General features: G+C 38.7%; 1 long non-coding RNA gene across 1 annotated transcript in view; it reads right to left on the bottom strand.

The window, feature by feature from the left end:
• LOC145530588 (uncharacterized) overlaps positions 1-17,984 on the bottom strand; it is a 142,316-nt gene that overhangs the window by 81,853 nt on the left and 42,479 nt on the right. Inside the window, exon 3 of the long non-coding RNA XR_014071919.1 lies at positions 9,057-9,133. This is a non-coding gene — a long non-coding RNA (uncharacterized LOC145530588). The remainder of the gene's footprint in view (positions 1-9,056; positions 9,134-17,984) is intronic.

Below are 17,984 nucleotides of genomic sequence, written 5' to 3'. Positions count from 1 at the left end.
AGAGTGAATATTAAAGATTATGCTGATTATACTATTATTATCAGATTATGATGCTGCATACATTTGCAGGGAAAGTATTTTTAAAAGCATTTTTAAAAAAGAGCGAGTGAGAAAACTGGGTAAAAGGTGGGAGGAAATTTCTAAAAAGATCATTTCTAAGATTCGTCTTGGTGTCCTCTATCTTGGAGGAGAACTGAGCTTATAGTAAATATACAGCAAGGAGTTGTTCTTATTTTTGCTTTCTCTTTCATTCAGTTGATTAGGAACAATTACTAGCACAGAATATTCACCATAGAGCTCTGGAAAGAACATTGGGAAAGCGTAAGAGTCAGCTCTTGACTTTTTCTGAACGCTGGAATTGTTTTTCCCTCTTCTATCTGTTGGGTGGCTTTGTAAGGAAGAATATTTACCCTCACGGCACCTCAACAGTGATAAGAAATTCATGTAGCTAGAAATTCAATAGCTAGTTTTTAGTTTGTTCTTCCTTTCAAAGAAATCTTATGCAATATGTCTACTCCTGTATCAGCAGCAGATGACATATCTGTAGCAAATTTGCTCAACATGCTTACTACTTTCTGGGTCCATCACAAATGGCAATCCATTTTGGCAGATGGACTCAGAAAATGAAAGCTTCTTCGGGAATTAGACTTAATAGAACTAATTTAGATCTCACGGATGGAACTGGAGCAAAAGCCACTAGTACAAATAAATACTTTGGTTTGTTTTCATCGGGTAGGTTACTTTGATCCATACTTGCTTAGGCTATTTCTCTTTCAAATGAATAGTCCTTCTAGAACCTGTATTATTTTTCTCTAAATATTACATATCATGAAATATAAAAACAATCAAAGAGTAAACTTTCAAAATGGTCACCAAACTAGCAGTGGATCTTAGAAGTGACAAAGGGTAAGAGTGGGAGACTTTCACAACTGTCTATAATCTCCTTTAGGCCAACCGGTGTTATCCCCTCATAGACATACAGTCTTACTATTAAAACAGTAGGATCACACAAATCCTCTGCTATCTCTTTCGATCAGACTGCCACCTACAATCTGCTACAAAACAGAAATTTTAGAAGTACCACTGTTGCTCTTCCATCAACATTAGCTGGAATAGTCAACTGTCACAAATACGTTCCTGATGGTTTGTTATCCTTGACTCTCTTGCTCAGGACAAAAGAAGAAAATAGTAAAAGATCTCTGACAAGTTCCTCTAGTGCAGACTTAGTCAAAGATGTTTCTCTCTTTTTTTAGCCATGTTGTGGACTTTTCCAAATATAAGCAGAGCAACCATCAGAAGCCAGAAGAATCTGCAGATTCAGGGATGTTGTTATAACTGGGTCAGTTGAGCCTGCTTTCAGCTCATTCCACATTGCAAAGCTGTCATAAGACCAACAGTTTCTTTGGAGCAAATACATTCAAATACCACCAGGTTGCAAGCCTAGGGCTGCAAAAGGTAAACTAGTGTCAGTGAGCACATCATGTTGAAGAAGCGTCATAATAATTGTATAGACAGCAAAAGATTGCTTTTCACTACCATGCAGCAGCCAATATAGAAGGCAAATGCAAACAGGCTATTGTCACCTACCAGGATTGAAACCCAAGAGTAAAAACTCCTAAGCTGTTCATTACAAGCTTAAGTGAGCTCATTAGATTTACATTAGACTTAAGAGAAAAGAGAAAATAGTGCTACTGAACTGTCAGGGATATAAAATTTCCAAATGCAAGAGAAAGATCACCACAAATTCAAAAGCTGAGCCTTATTGTATTATCTATCTTATTTTCAATTTGGAAAATTCATAAAGCCAACACGGGTATTGCTTTTATGAACTTGTGAAAAGAGATAACAGAAGAAATATCTTAGCATCATTTCCATACTTGTCTTTGCTTTTTATTTTTTTCCCTGCTAGGAGTACTGCTGAGACAAAATGGGATTCAGGAGAAACTTGTTTGTTTCTAGTGTATCTGGTGCTGATCAAAAAGAATCAAACAGAAAAGAAACCCATGGTAAAATTTCGAAACCTGATTTTTGTCAGAAGTTTATTTTGATTTTATTATGTTTGATGCTAGTGAGGGATAAGACAGACATGAAAGGTTTTGAGTATAGATTTTTAGAACTGAGTGATGAGCAAAACTGACAATTCATATTCTTATCAAATCCTTTTGAGTCTTACAAAATAGAAGTTTTCTTGAATTTTCTGACATTTTCACATCTCATCCTGCCCCAAACTTGGAGACTCTGACAAACATAAGAGTTGAAAAATATTAGTAAGAAAAAATTTTCAGCAAGAGACTTGTTTAGGAAAAAAAGTCTTATTTAGTTGAGGTTGAAGTCTCTCTTTATTGCAAGGTTTTTGGCTCCACTAGGGTATTTGACCTAAAATCTAACTATCATAAATAAAGAACTGAAGCAGAAAGTAAATTACAATGCTGAGACAGAGTTTTATATTGCTAGTCTCAGGTCAAAATACAAACCCAAATCAAGAAAAAGTTATCTACATTGTCTGGGAACTGGCTGCATTTTTGCGTAGCCAAGTGATCTCAGGAAATCTTCAAGATGATTACTCTTAGTTTTTTTAAAAAAATACAAAGCAAAGAAACAACTAAATAATCTTTGTGAGTTCTGCACATGGCTCACAGAAGTCCTCTAAGCCCTTTTGACTTTCTTTGGCAAAATGAAAACTTTCCAGTTCAAGGATGCTCTCTTCTTCGTCATGTCATCATGTGGCTATCGTTACCACTATTATGACTACCACAATTATCTGAATATTTAATAAGTGTACATCTAATGAGCTCCATTAGGCAGTGGAAGCATGAAAGACCTCCACATCATTAGGCAGGGTAAGTTATCAGAGTTAATCACCAGCTGATGGCTGTGGTATGTTCCTATTCCTATTGCATCAGCTCCATGGATGCCACATGATTCAGGAAGACAGCTTCCGATTCAGAGAGCTCCGATGATATTATGGTTTCTGAGAACTGAGCAAGCATTCTCTCATGAAATTCTATGCTCCTTCTCAAAAGCACTCCCTCTCTTCCAGATACAATCTCAGGAAACTGAACAGTTTGTGAGTTGGAATCATGAGACAAATAGTGGAGGGAATTATATGCAGCAACCAACAGGATTATATCTTGTACTGTGCAGTCTGGAAGGGGACTATAATTTTAACCATATTCCCAGTGCTAAGAACAGATCTAAAGAGCATTAACATCACTGATGTTAAGTGTATGACCTACCTTTTGAATGCATTACACCATTTAGAGCACTGTTTGGAACACTACAGGAGAAACGTATGAGGAAAGAAGGCTTGAAGGGGTACTGGCTTTAATTTTCATTTCTTCTGAATTAGACTGCACTCTAACATCTAAAGTGTACAGATTAGTCTACAAAGAGGGAAATAACTACAAAAGTGTTCCAGTCACCACTGCATAAGGCCAGACTGCTGGCTAGAAGCAAAGATAGGCGACAGTGCAGAGTGGCAAGAACATTTTGTCCTGCATTAAGCCCTGCTTCCCTCAGAGGTGGTGTGTCAGACGCCTGGTACCCTGGTTCTTCGAGTGGGTGAGCCAATTAGCACATTCCCTAGTCTGGAACTGTGGTTGCTGTGTATGTGATCTGCATACTGATTCAGCTGAGATTTGACCTTCTGGGTGGAGAAAACAAGAATCCCAGGTGAGAGAGAACATGGCCTAGATTTTCCTATCCTGCTCCCCTGTTCTTTACTTCCAGTCATACCAAGTATTTTTTTTCTGACTAATTCAGAAACTAAAAAGCAGTTCTATTTCAATTGAAATTTTAAATCAGTGTATAGGCTAAAAACTATTAAAAATCATGATTTTGACTTCCCTCTGCAAATGTCAAAAAAGGAAAGCAGGTAGTTCCTTGTAATAGTGACACCCTTGGCCCACATGAGGGCAGTACTATGTAGTCAAAAGCCTCCAGGAGCTTCCAGGGTATGCAAAAAGTCTGGCTGGAGATGAACTGTGAATGCATAAAGCAGAATCAGGTTAGTTTTTCATAAGCACAAGATTCCTTAAAGCCAATCATTATACTGTTCTAAATGTTCCTGCTGAAGGAATTAGGAAGGAAAGATGTCTACCAAATTTTCCACCTGCTGGTGCAATCACTTGCCAGGAGATGTTGGAGAAAGTTTCTGATTATTCTATTTAATGCTACTTTTAACATACAAAATATGAAATAGACAAACAGACCATTTTTTTATTACATTATCAAATGCTATTCTACATTTGTTTGGAAGAGTAAAGGTGTATCTTAGGTACAGATTTTCAGTTTCTTATTATCTGATATGATAAGTTTTTTTGATAAATTTTCAAATAAAGAATTCTAGGGAAGATGGAAATTTAAATGCACATTCATTGCCAGTGGAATTTTACCAGTATATTTAGTGCATGGAGATTATAAGTGGCTTAATGATATGAACAGGTCTTCTTCAGACAAATCTCTTCAAACAGTTACATAAATGAACATTGGTGTAATTATGCATTCATGTGATCTGAAGAGTTTTCAACATTGGGAGGAGAAATCTTTTCTACCAAGATTGTTGGGATAGACAATTTTGGTTATCTATTAGGCATTCTTTAGAAATTCAAGCAAAGACCCACTTTTTAGATGGCGATGTCCCACAGACTTGGAATTGGCTGATGGGCTCCTGATAACGTTAGGTCACCTGAAAGCAGTGGCAAAAGACTATACTAGCCTGGGGCACAACGTTACGATGCAAGCTGGACAACTTTTTAGAGAGGACTCAATAGGCTCCCCTGGTGATAGTTTGCACAGAGCTGAAGAGAAGAGCATTTGCCTCCGATGCCATTAACGTTGGCTTTTGAAGTCCTTCTCCCTCTCTGAACATCCTTCCTTCTCTTCCTTTCCTAGTCTCTGATCTCTGGGATAAAATGAAACACTGAACTCTCTCCAACTTCTCCCTTAACTTCATCCCCTATTCTGCTGAAACACATACGGGAACATTCACTCACACCCATGGAAACTGTTTATCCCCGAGGGGATCATTTGGTACTCAAATGGCTACCCATCTTGTGCCAGAACAATAAGATTATTGGAGAAAACTCAGTGTCTGCCTTTACATTCATTTTCAAAATCTCGTTAGTACAAAGGTTATTTCTACCATTAAATAGCTGCTTAGAATAAGGTATATTAAGACGTACATCTTTTGCTTGCTTTAAAATGGTAGCTTGGAATAGTATGATAGGAACTGTCTTCCTGTTCCATGAATGCTTTAAACATGGGAAATCTATTTGCTTTGCCTCTGTCTGGGATTTGGCAAGTAAAATTTCCCTGACTGATTTTTCCCTTCTAGTTTAGAAAATGACTAAAATGGCTATGAATTTGAACCTTGCCATAAGGTTACCTTAGCGTCATCTGGCAAGTTGTGATAAGCCAGTGTTATGTAAAAATCGCTGCCCCTACCCCAACCCTTCTGGAAGTCAGTACACAAGCTCCATTAACACTTGAGCATTATTATACAATCGCTTTGTCTGCGTGGCTATACTATTTTAATGAGCATACAGGGAAGTGAATTGCACAGAAGATGTAGTGATAAACAACAGATTAATCTTTTTAATAACTTGGGACTTTGGCTGGCTGGATTTTAATTTTCCCCTCTTCTAAAATACTAAGTAGGATCTACAACATGGTAAAATGGTTTCCTATTGCTTTTGGGGTAGAGAAGATGGGATTAAGTTTAACCTATCTCCTTCCACTTGTCGGGTCCCTTAGGGCACCCACATTAAAGCGTGGCCTCCTTTGTGCTTTCTGCTCTCTCAGCACCAGACTCCCACCTCCCACTTCTTCCCACTCCACTTACTTCTACCTCTTCCTAGTTCTAAGTTGATCATTAGCAAGAGAGAGGAATGAATAAAAAGAGAAAGACAAAAAGTAATTAATTCACTGAAGTGCAGCTGCAAATGAATTTTTGATATAAATTATTAATTTTCTCTTTAATATTTCTGCATTGATACTGTTCTGTAGCTGGGGATCGGGAGCGAGAGACTCTGCTTCACAGCAACAGTGCCTTGGGTAGAGACAGCAGCACCTCACAGTAACTAGAGGGCCTTGGGCTAACATGATATGACTCCCGTTCATCAGCACCATGCTTTTAGCCAGCAGCATTTCAAACATGCATGGGTTTTAAAGTCTATGGTGGAGAGAGCAGGCACGAAGGATCGGAAGAGTTGCAATAAAAGAGGTCGAATGCCTTATCTTCTGTGTCTTTTTGGTGTCAGCTTCCTAAAATACTGAGACCAAGACGAAAGCTTAATATGTATGATGATTATTAAGGAAAAAGGTGGCAGCACAAATCTGAAATCTTTTTGCTTACATAGGAGGGAGGAAAAAAGTGCTGGATTGTGAAGCGGAAGTTAGAGTAGGTAGGGCTGGGTGTCAAAGGCATAATAAAGAGCGGCAACTCTTTGTGCTTGCTGACCAAGCCTGGGCAGAGGTCTGGGAATGGCTGCGGGGTGGCAAGAGCACAGGGCTGCTGGACTACCTCCTCTGGGGTCCACATCTTCAGTCGGCTCTAAACCCAGATTACAGAACGCACCTTTTATCACTCCCTTTGCTCAAATCAAATGTTATCAGGAAATCTGCTTTTCTTGACCTCCGCAGCATGTGGATGGAATGTAAACCTAAGGATCCTATGGAAAAACTAAAAATAGTAACAGAAAGCAATAGTACTGCTTCTGTGTTCAAAGATGTTGGCTCTAAATGGCAAAGGAACGATTGTTTCCACTTAAAGTGATTGATATGTCTACATACACTTGAGAGATAGAATTTCATTACCTATTCTTTCTGCAGGGACTGACTGAACACAGTTTCAAAGAAAATAGGGAGCATATTTGTATAACAGAGTACCACTTTCTTCCACAAAATGGAGAAGAAAAAAAAAGGTCAGCATATAAAGGGAAAAATGGTGGATGTTAGATATAGAAAATAAAGATATTGAAAGAGTGAAGAAATTACTACCATAGAATGTTCAATGCATACAGTAATTAGGCTTTTAGCTTTCTGTTCAATGACAGTGAAATATTTCTTTTGGTTCACTTGCAGAAGTATTTATTTTTAAATTACCTGTAATGATTAAGCACAGAAAAAAATAAGGATTACAAAAGGCAACCTACCAAAATTCAATTTATTCCATAATAATACTTAAGAACTAATGCTTTCATGTTATGTAAGGCATTTTGAAGACTTGGAAACTCAAGTTTCCCAATATCTTGCAGATGATTTTAGAAGAGAAAATTAAGAAATCCAAACTCTAATTTGGGGTCAAACATAAGGGAAAACAACTTAATGAGCTCCTAAAAATGTAATGTTCTTTTATAAAATAAGAAATCCTTCTGTAACCTAAAAAATCTGTTTTCTCTCAAATATTTTTCTCTAATGTTGTTTGGTTACCTCCTAAAGTCATTATTTCCAGCAGTCACAGAAATCCTCAGCTGTGTAGGCGGTCCCAGTAAATTTAGCAGCCAAGCCACATTGTGACATGTTAAGAATAGGCGTCCATAAATCTTCTCTAGCTTCTCTTGAAAAGATTAAATCTTTCTTTTCAAGAATTTGCTAAATTTCTGGAAATGCTGTAATATAATAAATGACTTATAGACAAGTCTGAAGAGAGAGTAGAAGATAATGGAATCCCTTTTCTCACGAACCAAAGCAGAAGGTGAGGAAACTTCTGGACCTTTCACTTTACCCAGCAGTAAAAGGGGGAGGAGCTGCTTGCAGTAGCTCTTGGACATGAGCAGAGCCCTGTCAACACCTCCAAAGAAGTCCCTCTATTGTTAAGAGGGGTTCCTGTTTTCAGGACCAATCTCTATAGAACAGAAATGATACAAACAAAGTTTCAAACAAAGTAAAAGTTGCTCAGTCATATCCAACTCTTTGTGATCCCATGGACTGTAGTCCATGCGATTCGCCAGGCCAGAATACTGGAGTGGCTAGCCATTCCCTTTCTTCAGGGGATCTTCCCAACTCAGGGATCGAACCCAGGTCTCCTGCATTGCAGGCGGATTTTTACCAGCTCAGCCACCAGGAAGCCCTTCAAACAAAGGAGACCTTCAAGAATCTGAATTTCATTGTTCTTCCTTATACATATTTGAGGAAGATGATTTAGGATCATTTACTCTGTCCCCCCAAATCTACTTCAAATATATTTCCTAAGCTTCCTCTGAAAACGAGGGCTTTCCTTGTGGCTCAGATGGTAAAGAATCTGCCTGCAGTGCAGGAGACCTGGGTTTGATCCCTGGGTTGGGAAGATCCCCTGGAGAAGGGAAAGGCTATCCATTCTAGTATTCTGGCCTGGAGAAATTGGAGAATATTTCAAATATATTTCCTAACCTTCCTCTTAATAGGAAGGGCTCACTGTATTAAGCTATATATGGAGAAGGCTTTATCTACTTAATATGTATCTCTGTCAGTTTGGGCTGCCTTAACAAAGAGCCATAGACTGGTGGCTTAATACCAACAGAATTTTATTTTTCCCAGTGCTAGAGGCTAGAAGTCTGATATTAGAGTGCCAATATGAATGGGCTCTGATGAAAGCCTTCTTCTGATGTGCATACTTCTCACTGCATCCTCCCAGGGTGGAAAGAGGCTAGAGAGCTGTCCAGAATCTCTTTTGTAAGAGTGTTAATCTTATTGGTGAGGGTTCCAACCCTCATGACCAAATCACCTCCCAAAGGTCCCACCTCCTAATACCATCCCATTGGAGGTTAGCATTTTAACATATGAATTTTGAGAGGACAGAAACACCCAATCTATAACAATGTGAGTAGGAGAAGCGTAGACTGTCTAGCATAAGCAGATGAGGAATTTACTCACAGAATACTGGACAGGTAAGAGAACTGAAGAGAGGGACTGAATGGGCTCTGGGAAAGGGGGATCCAAAGTTGCTTCAACGTAGTCAAAAGAAGGGCATTCTCACTGGGGTTTGCAACATGGACGACTCTGCATCAGCTGTTTTCAAAGCATGTGTTTTGAAACTCTGATACTTCTAAATGCCAAGGAAATATAGTCTAACTTACCAGGAGTCATGGGTTCTCACACTGGCTGAGGAGGGCATAGCCATCAGGGTCATGCGGAATGATGAAGGCATAGTTCCCTGGAAGGAAAAAAAAAAAATACTCCTCTTACTGAAAGAAGAAAGTGGGGATTTTGAACAGCAAGAGATGGTCATAAAAGAAAAAAGAAATAATGCTGTAAGAAAGCAAGTTTAACCACTCAGTCATATAATTCTGGTTTAATAAGCTGATCTTCAACTCTCTCATTAGCACTTGTTCCTTTCCCCATACTGCATTTTTCCTAAAATAAGTAAAGTTGCTCTTATAACTCATAGAAACTTATATCCCGTTTGATGGAACAGTGGAGAAGAAAGAGTCTAAGAAAAAATAGGAATGCTCTAGCAGGTACACATTGGCTCCAGACACCATGTGAAACCATATCAACTAGACAGATCCATACACATTAGACACTTTTATCTAGACATAGCTCCATACCCACTGAAAGACCCCAAAACCACATGGCTATTCTTCTCTTATACCTCTGAGTATCTTTTGACTCTTACCTTAAGAGGTAGAGTCTTGATATTTTATTTTAGATCATTCTGTTACCAGGATGTCTATTTAACTGCAATCTATTGGCACTACTCTTTGTTAAAAGTCCCCCGAAGTGTGGTTATGTTGTGACCCTCAGCATCTACAGTTTCAAGATTAGTTTCTCAGGACATCACTTTGGACAATAAATGTTTTTTTCTCCTCTCCAGCAACCTCCAACCCCATATGCCAAGTCTGACTCATAAAAAAAAGGACCTACAACCTGAAGAAATGGTTCTTGAGAAAATACATTTTCACCTAGGGAAAAATATATATCTCAGTTCCACTAGTCTCTGAGCTCCTTATTTATCTGTATCCCTGGAGCACCTAATGTGTGCTTAGCGTGATCATTAAACAAATAACTGAAGAATCGAGTTAGCGTATGAATAAACATTTACATGTTGCTGGCTATCAACTTTCATCCAGAAATGTTTAGAGAAGAAATCTTAGAGATTATCTCATGTAATTCTATCACTTATTATCAGCTTAGACATAGGGGACTAGGAAAGGAAAATGACTATGGTAGGACAGAAAATTAGAGCGAGTTGTTCTGAATTTAAGTTCAATACTTTTGCCACTATAACATCCAGGTAATTCACAATATGTTCTCAAAGTGTGGCATCTCCCAGATATACATGTTTTGTGTTTTTTTTTTAAATAGATACCTCTGTAGACTAAAAACTGGTTACATTTAAAAGAAGAGTGTTAGAATAATAAAGAAGCAGCCTTTGAGATTGAGTTTTGGGACAGAGACTGCCTAATTTTAGTCTTAGCCTTAATCACGGTCAGTATGAGATGCTCCATTCGTATAGAAGGGACGAGCACTTCCCTGCCTTCTCAATCTACCCATAATCTTCACTGTTCAGCCCCCAGACTAGCAACACCTGACTCAGGGGGGTATTTCCTTGGGATGCCATGATAACCATAACCTCTATTTATTGGCAAGCGTAAGTGATTTTTGAGGGAAGGGGGTTCCAGTTCTGCAGTCTTTCTCTTATATTTTTGCCCCATTCAAAGAAAAGGGCTGCTGCCTGTGCCTCAGTTGTGAGCAGGAAATGCATGGAGACAAGAGAACCACTCCAGCAACCATGTCTGAGCTGCCAGTGATCACCTTCATAGGAAGGTGGTATCTTAAGCTCTGGACCTACCCTCCCCCCTACAGTTAAAGTGTCTCTTCTGGCCTTATCACATTTAATCTGCTAAACACCTTTCAATTTAGGTTATATGCTGATGATTCACAATTATCTATTTCAGAACTAGACCTCATTTTTTAGTTCTAGACCCATTTATAATATATCCTAATAGACTTCTCATAGACATCCCAAGTTTGATCTACCTAAAATGAAATTCATGATCAAATCTACTTTTTATATCCTGTTCCCAAGTCAGAAATCTGAGTTTCATCCTAAAATCCTCCTTTTACTTATCAATCACATCCAATTTATTGATAAGTCTTATTGACTCATTCGAAAAGACCCTGATGCTGGGAAAGATTGAAGGCAGGAGAAGAAGGGGATGACAGAGGATGAGACGGCTGGATTTCATCACTGACTCGATGGACATGAGTTTGAGCAGTCTCCGTGAGTTGGTGATGGACAGGGAAGTCTGGCCTGCTGCAGTCCATGGGGTTGCAAAGAGTCGGACACGACTGAGCGACTGAACTGAACTGAACTGATTGATTTCAATGGTTTGAGGAACCGGTTTCAATGCCTGGTCTCTCTTGTCTAACTGTAGAGTGGTTTTCTCAGAGTGTGGATATTGGCATGATTAATACATAAAGCTATTCTGAAAAGAGAGCTGGTGAAAAGTAACTCTACTCTGAAAAATTTCTCAGGCTAGTTAATGACCTACCCAAATGGGTTTCAACCTACCTTCCTTTCAACCTACCCAAAATGGGTTAGCTAAATAATTTTTTTCACTTCAAACAAGTTTGTATGAATAATATGGAGGAAAAAATGTTATCAAATATTCAAAGCAGAAAAAAAAAAAACCTTTTCCTCCTCTGATTCTTTTGGGTTAATCATGTTGCACTGGTTTGATATCACTGAATCTACTCCAACACAAACAGGCAACACAAGAGTCAACTGCCTGATCTAAGAGGAAGGGTTATTTTGAATCTTAAGCCAAACTCTGTGTCTTCATCAAACACCAAGAGTGTAGAAGTCAAATCTATTTAATTTTTTTTGTTTACAGGAACCACAATGATATGGGTAAATTACATTAAAAACTCATTTTGGTGATTATATCCAGCTTCATTTAAAGAGAGGGTGAGGGAGGGATGATATGGGAGAATAGCACTGAAGCATGTAAATTATCATATGTGAAACAAATCGCCAGTCCAGGTTCAATGCATGATACAGGGTGCTCGGGGCTGGTGCACCAGGATGACCCGAAGGGATCGGATGGGGAGGGAGGTGGAAGGAGGGTTCTGGAAGGGGAAAACACGTATACCCATGGTGGATTCATGTCAATGTATGGCAAAACAAATACAATATTGTAAAGTTAAAAAATAGAAAATAAACTAATTAAAAAAAAAAAAGTACAAGAGCCACACAAAAAAATCAAGTGATAAAACACCTAGGTTACTACTGGAATTATAAGAGCCACCAATTTTATATAGGCTCTAAACTAAGAAAGATGAAAAGTCAAAGTACATTTGCCTATACTGCCCATGAAGGGCTCTGGTAATGCCTCTGTTAAGCAGAGACCTGTGACCTAATCTGCCAATACAGAGAAAATGACATGGATATGAATCTCCACTCTTAACAGTCTAGGAGCTGCCTGGATATACCTTATTCTCATATTCACCTTTGAAAATTGGCGTCTGGTTAAAAAAAGACACAGTCCCCAAAGACTTTTCATCACACCTACAATTTAGAAAATATTTTCAAGGCAATTTGCAGTACAACCTTCTGATACAAGAAACAATTCCAGGCCCATTCCCAGCCCATGCAGGGAAAGTATGTTACCACTATTTGAGCCTGGACTGGGAGGATCATTTTAAATCTAATCCATTCTTTGTCACTGAAATAGTTGTCTGAAACTCTCTCCTCATCTGTTAAACGAGATCATCTTCACCCACTTAAGACTTCTTGATGAAGTGTGATGGCTTTTAAGGAAATTTAAATATAGCAAATATGTTTTTAAGAATACTCTGAGTATGATTTTGTGCTTTCTACCTAAAAATGTAAAATGATATTTAATTTTAGATTTGTGTTTCCTCCAAAAAGCATTTCTTTCCCAAAATAATGTTTGCTGGCTTGAATGGTAAAGTCATGGATGATTTTGGTCCCTCTACGTTATAAACTATGTAATACTGTGTCAACTTAAGAATTAAAATAAGTTTTAAAAATGAAAAGGCTTCCTTGGTGGCTCAGATGGTAAAGAATCTGCCTGCAATGTAGGAGACCCAGGTTCGATCCCCTGGGCTAGGAAGATCCACTGGAGAAAGGAATGGCTATCCATTCCAGTCTTCTTGCCTGGAGAATTACATGGACAGAGGAGACTGGCAGACTACAGTCCATGGGGTTGCAAAGAGTCGGATATGACTGAGCAAAGTATGTATTCAACACATATATGTTGGACATATTTTCTAAATCATGCCCCGTATAATAAAGTTGTAACAAATAATGAGTAAAAGGGAGGGAAAACCAGTAAAGAGATGGTAAGTATAGAATGGGGTAAGCAGAAGAATTGTATGGAGAGAGGGACAGGCTGTCCTAGAGGAAAGAAAAAGCTAAACATTGCAAAGTTCAGATGAAGGATAGTTCTTTCATTTAGCATCTGCTACAATTCTACCTTGCGCCACACTGTGATTAAAAGAGTTAATTTAATTTCTCTCATGACAGGAAATAGTTTCCTCCCAGGAAGAGTTAACCTGTTCTCATAAGGACATAATTCCAAAGAATAAATCTCAAGGAAATGTTCTCAACAATGGATGTCCCTTCCTCAAATAAACACAGCTATTTAGTGTCTATAGTCTTTCAGTTTTTGCTCATATTTTTCTAACCCTCTCACATAAAAGGCACTGCAGCATGGGCCCCGGATCTGACTGTCACCTCTATCTGTGTTCCCATCTACCTTTCTGTAAGTAAGCTTCAAAGAGAGGTCTAATTTAAGATGTACAGTGTGTTCAAACCTGTAGTTCCAGATAAGGATTCTCCCTCTTACATAATGCATTTTAAAATGAGAGCAAAAAGCCCATGTCAGTGTTGGATTTTCACTGCTTGGCTCTGAGTATTCTTGAGGGCTTAAACTGAAGGAGATCAGGGTTTGTGAGCCACAGTAATTAGTGCTGGTGGCAGTAAGACTCATAGCACTGTTGATGAAAAGAAACCATAATTTCTGTTAAACTCCTTAGGGTCTTTTTTCTGAAAGGGAGCCTTGCTATATTTCTTTTTAAAGCTTGGATCAAATAACTTAAGCAGACGCTATGACAATACTATTTGAAGGAAAGAAACCTATGGTATGACTCACTCACCCACCAAAAGAGACTCACTCTATACACCTACTTTTTCCTTGGCTTTACTTTCTGAGTCCTCTGAGTCAAAGCCTTTGAAAATCAGTCTGCATGTCAAACCCCCATGAAAATCTACTTGCTCACCTCTTTCCTGTTCATCCTTGTCCATTTCACCTGTTTCAGTGTAGGCTGAGTCATTAACAATGTAGTGATTCATTAATAAGGTCCACATTTACCAGAAATCTCATTTTTCTCTCCAAGTTACCACTGTTTTAGTGCCCCATCATCTCATTTGCTGAAGACTAAGAGAAAACTCCTTTATCCTCAGAATTTTACAAATCCTCCAGTTCATCTCAACTCTCCTCCCTGAGAGCCTCGGTTACTGAAGAGACAAACTGTCTTTAGCAGCTTCTACTCTATTATACAAAATCACTGATTTCATTTGCCCTTGAGAGTACTGGGACATTTTTTAATTGAGTAGAGGGTATTCTTAAAGAATTAACTTTGGTGCTCATATCATATCCAAATACCACTGCAAATAACAGACATACTGCCCGCCACAGAGTAGGTTTGCTGAATGAATGCTTGAAAAGATTGTAGAGCTACTGTCTGAGATTATCTGGTTGTGCAATATTTTATTCAAAAAATTTTTATTGAACATTTGCATGGCAGGCATAGATGCAATGTGCATTGTGACCTCGAATCCATCATCCTGCCTCCAAACTGAAAAGTAGCTTCGTCATTTTTAGATAGATGAAAATTTGTATTTCAGACATACTTCATCTTGCAAAGTATGTCTGATTCTAAAAAAAAAGTATGAAAATGTCCCTTTATTTTGTAATTCTAGAGACATCTTAAATCAGAAAGAAACCAACTGCTTAAAAATTATCCTAAAATAAGGTAATTCAACAATCCCACTTACATATGAGGAGACTGAGGACTAAAGTAAACTCATCTAAGGTAAAGAGGGCAGTTATAAATACCTTTTCTTGGGAGGTAAGTTGAAAAGGAAAGTTACACGATAATAACTCTTATCCTTTCCTCTCAATATTAGGCTGTCTCTGTGAATCCTTTCTTCTTATTGATAGTTTTCTAGTTAATCAAATAATTCCCCATATTTGTCATATATTATTTTAGGAATGTTAGTGTAACTGCAGGTTCTCACTGATTCTGCTGCCCTAAAATGGGACTATACCTGTCTTTCCATAAACCTCTGGGCATTCTCTCCAAGAAAAATATTCTAGATTTTAACCATTATTATTAGGTTTTTCTTTATGCATTACTTGATTCTAAACACATTTCACTGTGTCTTTCAGCAGAGGTGAAAACTAATAAGAAACCATAATTTATTGAATGAAAGCAGTTCATTTATTTGAGGACAATTAACTAACCCCTTTTTAGCATTCCATTTTTCCAGTTAATTTATCTCAATTACCTTGCTTCTTTATGAGATAACTTGTTGATACATTTTTGACCCACAGTGAATGCTTATTAAATGGGACTAATGTATTAACATTATTTCCCTTCACCAAATATTTCCAAGACGTTTCATTCATGAATAGCAACAAAGGAGAGAAACAGGGCATGCACTGGGAGTCTGTTATACAGCAGCAACATTTTAGTTATGTCGTCACATTTAACCCTCAAGCTATCATAGTGAAAATTGCTTCCGGAAGCTTTAAATCTTGAAACATAAGAACAGTGGGGCCCAGCAAGGTTCAACAGCTGGTCCAATGACACACAGTTAATGAGAGGTGGGGACAAGATACAAGTCCAAGCCTGACGATAACAAAGCCTATTATCTTTCCAATACAGTGCTCTGACTCACAGGCAAATGAGAAAACAAATGCCCTCTAGCGATGAGATCTGGTGTCTGGAAAGATTAAATGACAAACAGCAAAGGGACACTTTGAGTCATGGAGAGCCAGGTGCCATTCCTGTGTTCTGGACTGAGGTCTGCCTTGAATGTGTCCTTAAAGCCCAATCCTCCTTAGGGAACCGTGTTTTCCATCTGTGTGTTGAGAGCTTCCCACTCAGGAAAGGTTCCAGGTTGACATCTGGCAATTTAAAGTTCCCCTAGAGTTATATAGGACGAGAATCTGGCTTATACTTTCTTTTCCCAACACAGCGGCTCATCATGACTCGGCTGTCACTGGCTGTTACAGTGGCTGGCAGGCCTGGTGGGTGCAGGAAGTTGAGGTGACAGAGCCAGGATGCCTCAGTGGTTAAGGATGAGAACAGAGGGCCCAAGCACTGCCACTGACTCCAACTCCTGCTTTAGGCAGTCACTTAACCTCTCTCTGCCCAGTCCTCCCATCTGTAAAATGGAAAGAGGAATACTGATAAAAATCCTCAGAGAAGCTATGAGGCAGAACCCCCCCACAATTAACACACAGAAAGGACAATGGAAAAGTTTAAAACCATTTCAGTGTGAGATCATTTGGTATAAATGTCATTAAAATGATTACTGTTTGGCAATACTGGTCCAGCAAGTATATACAGCATTGGCTGCTGTGTGTAGTCAGCCTTTTAGGAACTGCTGAGGTAAGAACTGCTTTGTGGAGATTTTAAAGGACAATAATAGAAACATAGCAAATAAAAAAAAATGTGCATTAGATCCTCTATTCTCCCGCTTTCCAAAGGCTTCTTGATGCCATTTTCCATGTCTTCTCAAGTTTTGTGTGATCCATAGTATCTACATTAGAGTTTGCATCAAAGAAACTATCAGTTGAGAGTCACTGATCATGAAATGGTTCAATGAATCAACAGTCCAAGGCCAAGAGAAACTATAATGAAAGGCCCTTGGGACTTTAACTTTTGAGTAGAATGGCTAATGGCTTTGACTTTTCTTGTATTATGTGGAAATAATTTCTAATGACAAATTGTTAAAAGGTTTCATATTTCTATTTTCCAGTTTCTTTGGGCTCTCTAAATATGCACTTAGTTGCACAGGTTTATAGCTTGGGCAAACACCCACTAAAGCTTTACTGGACCCTCAAGCTCATAATAAAGTGACCATCCACACCTGTTCATGCCTGGGCGGAGTCCTCCTTTACCACTTTGTTTCTCCCATCTATGTGAGAAATGAGACTTGCTCTCCATAAGATGTGGTTCATATGCTATGACTGCACTTTGGACCCTCTATTTTTTTTTTTTAAATCAAGGTAATGAAAGAAAGAAAAAGTGAAGGCTGTTTAATAAATACTGCCACGGCCCAAAAATGTGTTATGCAGTACTGTGCGACTGAGAAGGGTTGGGGGTATCAGCTGGGAGTTGTATTCAATCCCACCAAGAGCTTCAGAATCAGAATCCTTAGTCTAACAAGATCTCCAGGTCATTTGTATGTACATTAAGAGTGAGAAGCACTCGTCTAGGACCTGGGTTTTAGGATAATTAGGAAAGGTTAAGATTACAATTAAAAACCAACTACTTTTGCAATTAGCAGTTCGTATTAAGCCCCATCATTACTACTGAGATGTGTGCATGCATGCTCAGTCATGTCCAACTCTTTGCAACCACATGGACTGCAGCCTGCCAGTTTCAACTATCCATTGGATTCTCCAGGCAAGAATACTAGAGTGGATTACCATTTCCTTCTCTATAGGATGTTCCCAACGCAGGGATCAAACCCTTGTCTCCTGCATCTCCTGCATTGTCAGGCAGATTTTTTACCACTGAGCCACCTGGGAAGCCCCATTACTCCTGGAGCTTGGTCTCATATATAAAAATTGTTCACTCTTGTTGTCTGAGACATTGTGAAGAGCCTGAAAACTAATAAGGCATAAAGACCGTCTTCCCACCTGTGCAGTTTTGATGATCCCCCCCACACTCTTCCTATTTCTGCTTTGATACTCGAGGATTTCTCCATATATACCTGATAACACTCTCCCCTCTTTCCTAGG

The sequence above is a fragment of the Giraffa tippelskirchi genome, chromosome 12 (assembly GCF_054371585.1).
Source record: "Giraffa tippelskirchi isolate mGirTip1 chromosome 12, T2T-mGirTip1v1.2.pri, whole genome shotgun sequence".
NCBI classification, from domain to species: Eukaryota; Metazoa; Chordata; class Mammalia; order Artiodactyla; family Giraffidae; genus Giraffa; species Giraffa tippelskirchi.
The sequence above is the reverse complement of the archived record's forward strand: the minus strand, read 5'-3'. Positions and strand labels throughout refer to the sequence as shown.